This window comes from Micropterus salmoides, unplaced genomic scaffold (genome assembly GCF_014851395.1).
Source record: "Micropterus salmoides isolate LMB-PRFRI ecotype aquatic unplaced genomic scaffold, ASM1485139v1 Ms_hic_scaffold_1, whole genome shotgun sequence".
Classification (NCBI taxonomy): domain Eukaryota; kingdom Metazoa; phylum Chordata; class Actinopteri; order Centrarchiformes; family Centrarchidae; genus Micropterus; species Micropterus salmoides.
Genome location: NW_024040040.1, coordinates 36,153,570 through 36,161,738, shown reverse-complemented (window position 1 = coordinate 36,161,738; position 8,169 = coordinate 36,153,570).

Below are 8,169 nucleotides of genomic sequence, written 5' to 3'. Positions count from 1 at the left end.
AAGGAGCATCTGTGTGTAAGGCAGAGTCCAAGTCGAGGTGGGTCCTGTCACCACTTGTGATGTCTCACCTCAGGCGACATGTTCAACAAATTGCACAAATTGAGACACTTGTTGACATAGACAAGAAAAGAATTGGCAGGTGATTGCCTGAGTCTTATGACAGGGCACTTACAACGTTATGATGATCAGTATAGGCACCATTAGCAGTGTGTAAAAGTCAGTGTGTTTGCATTTACAAAGGAAATGAATCTCTGCTGCATACTGCAGACAATCATTTAGGGGAAAAGGCACTCAGACATAAAAAGACGAGTTTAATCAAGCTTGACAGGTTTTCCATATGCGAGCCTGCAAAAGAATCATTCTCTACCAGAAAACTTAAATAATAATAAGATTTGCAGATCAAAGCTGTGTTCTAAAGAGCTTTAAATTCTGCCTGCCAAATTCTGAAGGGACTGTTTTTATGATTCAACTATAATTCTAAAGTAAAAACAAAAAAAATCACATCTACCTTTATTGTTTTCACTTATTCCCACAATTTCATAGCAAAAGACGCCCCAAACCAGCGCAACTATCACTAAAAAAAATCCTGGAGGGACTGATTATCTTAGTTTAACCTGATAGCATGCTAACATTTGCTTATTAGCACTAAAAGAATACAGCCAAGGCCTATGGCCTATATCATCATGCACATAAAAAATGAAAAAATAATTAAAAATGTAATAATACAAATCTGAGTTCTTAGACAAAAACACAGACTGCACCCAAAACAAGTTCACAGCTAATTAAATGTACACAGTGCAGTGGATACGATTCACCTCTAGCCTGATTGACAGGTCGCCCTGGTAGCAACTTATCACAAAGTAGCCAGGCCCTAAAGCATAGCCTGCTTTATTGTCTATTTTACTCTAAATGGGACCATAATTTACAAAGTGAACATTATGCTGTATTGAAGAAGACTTGAAACTAGCGATTGAAACTTATTAAGAACGTGTTAATTCAGGTGATGAATCAAGTGAGAAGAAGGGTCATTTTGTCATAGACTCCAATGAAATCAAACTTGTTTTTGCAACCAGAGGAGTCACCCTGCTGGCCACTAGAAAAAATTCTGGTGTAAGGCACTTGCACATTGTCTTCACTTTTCAGACCAGGTTGCCACTTGTTTACATCATTAAAACATTTTGTGTCCATTTAATGTGTTGACTCCATTTCATGATGGTTGATGCCTATAAAAAACCCAATCGCACCTGTCAATATTCAACCTGTTTACAGCGTCTGTGTGGAGTTTCCAGCAGTGGGAAAGCAGCTGACCCTGTAAGTACACAGGCCTTGTGGAAAAAGATGGTAATTCCAATACTGTAGATACCTCAGGAGACTTGGCACGGCTTTAGTCATCCGCCTGGATCCAGCAGAGAGCAGTAGAACATAAAAACACTTGGGATACAGTGGGAGTTGTCATGGTAATCCACAACCACCATAACCATTTCTCATATCCCTCCTCCTTTGTTTGTTTGATTTCTGTCTTTATTGCACCCTTTTCTTTCCTTTCCTAAATATTTTTTACTATTTAACACTTTCTTTCCTTTTTGTTCTTTTACTTTTCATAGTCCTCATTCTCTTTTCTTTCTCCTTTCCTCCTCTCTCACACTCCCTTACTTCCCCTCTCCCTCTTTAAACCACCCAGATGAAAGGACAAGGTGCTATCCGAGTTTCCATCCCCTGACGTTTGTTTCTGGAATTATTCCAATCATGTGGGAGAGCCCTTTCCCCGCTGTCTTTTCCCAGCACAGGTGCCTGCTGCAGTGGTTCTAGTGAGCTGTCTGCAAATGACATTCGTTCCCCTTCGTTGGTCACATCCTGTGTCCCGGATATGATACTGCCATGAGTCTCTAATGGAAACACGTCTGGCTTGGGATTGCATGATGTCCAGTTATGGGAAGACGGTGCTGAGAGTACTTCTACAGATACACTGAGTGTCCAACAAGGTAGTTCCCATATGATTACATGACAGAATTAGATTTGGTCAGAAATAGCCTCTGAAATGTTCCATAAAGTCTTCTTAAAAATATTTTCTCAGTGTTCCTTGGCAGTGTCGAAAAACAGACCCCAGTTTGAAATAGATAATGTTTGTGAGAGGTCGTCTACAGCTGTTAGAGAGGAGGGTCAGCTATTTATTTAAATTGTATGGTGATAAAGTGAAATAAACATGAAAATATTTATGAAAAATCAAAATTAAATGAAAATATTTATATTCACTTAATGTATGTACTGTGAGGGTATATAAATCTGTCAGGGTAAAATTGAAAGCAATTCTTATTCATATTCTTGCCGAGAGTTAGGTGAGAAGATTGATACGGCTCCCCCATTATGTGCGTTAAAAATTAGGCTACAGCTAGCAGCAATTAGCTTAGAACAAACACTGGAAACAGGGAAAAACAGCTAGCCTAACTTTGTTGAAGGATTTAAATCTACCTATCAGCACCTCTTTATATCTTATTTACTTAATTCAACAAAATTAGTATTAAACAAGTGTAGAAACATCAGCTTGTGGTTTCCCACTTCAGTTAGTGACTTCTCCTGGCCAAGAAGTAGTCCGGCAACCTCCTGTAACACTGCAACGTGTCGTTTTTGCATTTCAGTTTTTGTATGCATTAAACAAACAAGATATGATATGTTAATGAGTGAGCTTCAGAGGAGCAAATTGCACAAGAGGTGCTGGTAGGTGGAGTTTGTTGCTTTTGAACAGAGCCTAGCTAGCTGTTTCCCTGGCAGTCTTTATGCTAAGATAAGCTGTTGCAGATAGGCTGCTTGCTGTAGCCCTATATTTAATGGAAAGGTACAACAGTGGTACTGATCTTCTAATCTAACTAGGCAAGTGAATATGTGTTTTTCCTAAATTGACAGACTATTGCTTTAATGATGTTATCACTAAACACGTGGGAAAGTATTTTGGTGTCTTCTCTATATCCTGTTTCAGACCAGCCTTAAAGACAATGTATTTTACTTTGACTGGAGCACTTCAAAATCTCAGCACCCTGCCTTGAGTTATTGCTCACTCTCTGAACTTAAGTGGCCTAGAACAATCTCTAACTATAGCATGGTCTGTTTTTAAATTCACACACACTCCTCTCTGTTATTCGCTGTCTCAGTTCTCACTTTCACCCCGTTTGCCACCTGCCGACTCTTGCACTCTCAGCCACTAACTTCAGGCAATTAAGAAAATAAACAGAATGTCCGAGGGTCCCCAGGGTCCATTAATCTTTCTTTTTCCTATTACACCATGCTGTAGCTGGCCTGGCATGGTGCCTGGCCATCAACAATGGGTAACCAGTAGATACCCACAACTATGCAGCCTTCACTTTAAAATGTAAAATGTGTCAGCAGCAATTTGGTCATATTTACCACAGCTATATGACATGTTGAGATTCAATAGTGATGTGTGGTTATTGGCTTGCCATGGTAATCGTAGAGCCCCCTTGGGTGAGTTGGGCCTGTGCGTAGATGTTATTTATCATGTGTAAAAGTCAAGGAAAATAATCTCATAGATCATTTTTCACCTCCAATTAACTATAAAGGCATTTGTGTTTCACCAAGTGAGCAGCAGCAGGAATGTGAGAGTCTAGCGAGAACTGCGGGTCACGACTGGGTGTCAAGGCCATTTTTGATATAATAGCTCAAATAAACTTTAGTGGGTGGGAGTTCTCATACTGCCGACACCGTCATGTCAGCACAGCGGACTAAATCAGAGCAGGAATATGATCACAGCAGGCATAACAGAGGCAACAAAAATAGCTTTGATGTGAAATGGAAAAAATTCAAGAAGGCAGCACTCATTGGTCTTTCACTCAGTGGCATATATGGGGGTTAAGTTTTTAAAGGAATAGACACTTTCGGAAATACGCCTATACGCACTGATACTACTGTGAGAGTATATAAATCTGTCAAGGTCTAATTTAAAGCAGTAGTATCACATTTTGGGAAATAAGCTTCTTTGCTCTCTTGAGACTTACACTCACCTAAAGGATTATTAGGAACACCATACTAATACTGTGTTTGACCCCCTTTCGCCTTCAGAACTGCCTTAATTCTACGTGGCATTGATTCAACAAGGTGCTGAAAGCATTCTTTAGAAATGTTGGCCCATATTGATAGGATAGCATCTTGCAGTTGATGGAGATTTGTGGGATGCACATCCAGGGCACGAAGCTCCCGTTCCACCACATCCCAAAGATGCTCTATTGGGTTGAGATCTGGTGACTGTGGGGGCCATTTTAGTACAGTGAACTCATTGTCATGTTCAAGAAACCAATTTGAAATGATTCGAGCTTTGTGACATGGTGCATTATCCTGCTGGAAGTAGCCATCAGAGGATGGGTACATGGTGGCCATAAAGGGATGGACATGGTCAGAAACAATGCTCAGGTAGGCTGTGGCATTTAAACGATGCACAATTGGCACTAAGGGGCCTAAAGTGTGCCAAGAAAACATCCCCCACACCATTACACCACCACCACCAGCCTGCACAGTGGTAACAAGGCATGATGGATCCATGTTCTCATTCTGTTTACACCAAATTCTGACTCTACCATCTGAGAAAGAAATCGAGACTCATCAGACCAGGCAACATTTTTCCAGTCTTCAACTGTCCAATTTTGGTGAGTTCTTGCAAATTGTAGCCTCTTTTTCCTATTTGTAGTGGAGATGAGTGGTACCCGGTGGGGTCTTCTGCTGTTGTAGCCCATCCGCCTCAAGGTTGTGCGTGTTGTGGCTTCACAAATGCTTTGCTGCATACCTCGGTTGTAACGAGTGGTTATTTCAGTCAAAGTTGCTCTTCTATCAGCTTGAATCAGTCGGCCCGTTCTCCTCTGACCTCTAGCATCAACAAGGCATTTTTGCCCACTGGACTGCCGCATACTGGATGTTTTTCCCTTTTCACACCATTCTTTGTAAACCCTAGAAATGGCTGTGCGTGAAAATCCCAGTAACTGAGCAGATTGTGAAATACTCAGACCGGCCCGTCTGGCACCAACAACCATGCCACGCTCAAAATTGCTTAAATCACCTTTCTTTCCCATTCTGACATTCAGTTTGGAGTTCAGGAGATTGTCTTGACCAGGACCACACCCCTAAATGCATTGAAGCAACTGCCATGTGATTGGTTGATTAGATAATTGCATTAATGAGAAATTGAACAGGTGTTCCTAATAATCCTTTAGGTGTAGATCAGATGATTGATACGACTCTCGTCTTACCGCCAGCAGCCCGTTAGTTTCGCTTAGCATAACTCTAACCTCTAAAGCTCACTAATAAACATCTTATATCTTGATTGTTAAATCGTACGAAAGTGAAAAATGGCAATTTGCCATTGTCTGACTGGGTTATGTGCCATGTACTATTCGGAAATAGTTCTGACCCTAAGATGTGAACAGATGAAATTCGGGACATGGGAGTTTGGGGTGGACGTGGCCTCGAACAGTGTCAAAGGACACTGATATGTGTGTCAAAATACCATTTTAAATTAAATATTGTCGTGCTGCAGCGATGTCCTGGCCAACAATTCATATTCTAGAGACTTAAGAAAACATCTTTGTTTGGTACATTTCCCCACAAAAGTCACACCATAATTCATTTTAATATGTTTTTTAATGATAATGATGTAAAAATGATCATTTCCCCTAGTATGCTAAATCATAGCAACTGCAATGTCAGTCAAAATAATTGCAATTATATATATTTTCTAAATCATTCAGCCCTACTTCTGACAGCCTAGCTTTTCCCACTGTTTCCAGTATGCTAAGCTAACCAGTTGCTGGCGAGCTGCATATTTAGAATACAGAGAGTAAGAGTAATATCAATCTTCTCAACTAAATCTAGGCAAGAAACAGAATAAGGGTAAATCCCAAAATGTCAGACTATTCCTTTAACCCTTTTGTTATCAGACCCACACATAGAAACACATTGCAGCATTTGTTATGTGCATACCTAGTATGAGGAGGCCAAACAAACAAATCTGTTCTGGTCCCATTCACGTATCTGCTGACCATGGGCTCTTTAGATTTGTCTGTTGTTTTTTCCCCCGAATTTGCTCTCTGAAAGTCACAGCCAAAAAGTAAGTAAGTTCTTCAAAGAGAACGAATGTTTGAGCTTTTACAGCCAAAGGTTAAAGATCGCCTCTCGTCAGCCGTGAGGTCAATGTACCATCATCCATCTCTGTGAGGGAGTCTCTTACAAGTATATTGCTTCTCCATTGGATGTTTGTACTCCCTGTGGACAGAATAATCTGTGTGTGTGTGTGTGTGTGTGCGTGCGTGCGTGCGTGTGTGTGCGTGCGTGTGCAAGTGTGTGTGTGCGTGAATCTGTGTTTAACAGTGGAATTTCAATGGTTGTCAGGGGAACGCAGGACAATCTCCTGAGACTAGTTGTCACAAAAGTACAGACGCACACACACAGGACACCTCAGCCTAATATCATATGTAACATATATCTAACTTCAGACACTGACTGTGAGTGGTAGGATCATTTTCACCCACTTCTAGCATATAGACATTCAAGAAGACCTTGGTTAATGATGGAGTCTGGAATAGTGTTGTAGATTGTACCGTAGTCCCTCTCTGTGCGCCACCTCTGTCTCTTTCCATGCTGTAACCTTTTCCTTTCCTCTTCCCACACTTCCTGTTGTCCAGATGAAAGGAAAAAAGGAGGTTGATTAAAAGGAAATACTGTATGTATGAAGGCTGTCTCCATTTGGTTTCATGAAATCATGACAATACTGAAAGTGAAGAGGACTGGAGAGGATAGGAGAAGGGGAAGACTTGCCAAAGAGCAGTTAATCCATGAAGCTAGCAGGTACTTGCTACTCTGGGAACAGAAACACAAAAACACACTGTCTTGGGAAGAGATGCATATATGCACAGTGCCATTATGCCCACGAGAGGCACCATTTATCCGATGTAATAAATTGGATTTATAATATTTGCCTAAAATGTTCTCACCCTCAAGGGTCGTTTCCATCACTGCGGGGGCAACTCTGACGCATATCTGACCATTGGTGCAGAAAGCCAACAGTGCATCTATCATCCGACCCAGCAGTGATGTGACACCTAAGTCGTGGTGCCCATATTTTCTTTTACAGTTTAAGCAAAATGCTAACTTTGTGTTCACTTAATCCCGAGTCTATTTTCATAATATTTCATCTTTTCACGGATGTCTTAATAGATTTATACCACTGGGTATTCTAAGAGCAGCCAGTTTTTTCCAGAAAGACAGCCTGAGGTGTGAAGGAAACTCAGACTGCCTGCCAAAGTGGTGCAGTTGAGTGGAACTTACTGGCCCATTTATAATCAACCAATTTGGCTTTTCCTTACTCTACCAGAGGTGAACAAACTCTACTAAATGTCTCCTAAATTATATCCTAATGAGAGTTTTCTCACTGAGCTTCCTACAGTGACTTCATAGATCATTTTTGTTTAACTAGAAACAGTCACTACATCGCTCTCGACAAAGCCTCCAGACTCCATTGATAGAAACACTATTTTTGGATTTAGGGATGTGGCTATCCCCCAACATTTTGTAACATAATAATGCAGGTAACATTTTTATGTTCATTTATTATCAGCAGTTCTCTGGAATCAGACAGAATCGTTCTGTGTGAAAATGCACTCCAAAACCTATTTTACAATAAACTAGGGACTTAACCTCCACCGGATGCTGTCAAATCCTATCAAGTCTATTTTATTTATATAAATACAACAAATCCCTAATTTGCTTCAAAGGGCTTCTCAATCTATACAGGGTATGACACCCTCTAATGTTAGACCCTGGGCTCTGATGGGATCAGATAGGAAAAAAAGCTAATACATTATACACGAGTGGAACTGCTATTTATTAAGTATTAGGTATTGTACTGTTTTTGGATGTTGATACTATACTGTATAGACCACATCTAACTAACTTAATATTATTGTTCACCGGACCAAACCTAAATAAATACCCTGACTATTTGAGTCTATAGTGCAGCAATAAAAAAATCGAGGGATAAATCCACACGATGCACTGTATTTCCTTCTGTTTTAGTAAGATATAGTAGCTATTTATGCATCCCCTCCCCTTCCGTAAAGTCGTTTTTACCAAATAGGCTTCCATAGTTCTTCAGAGAATGGCACTTGTTTGAAC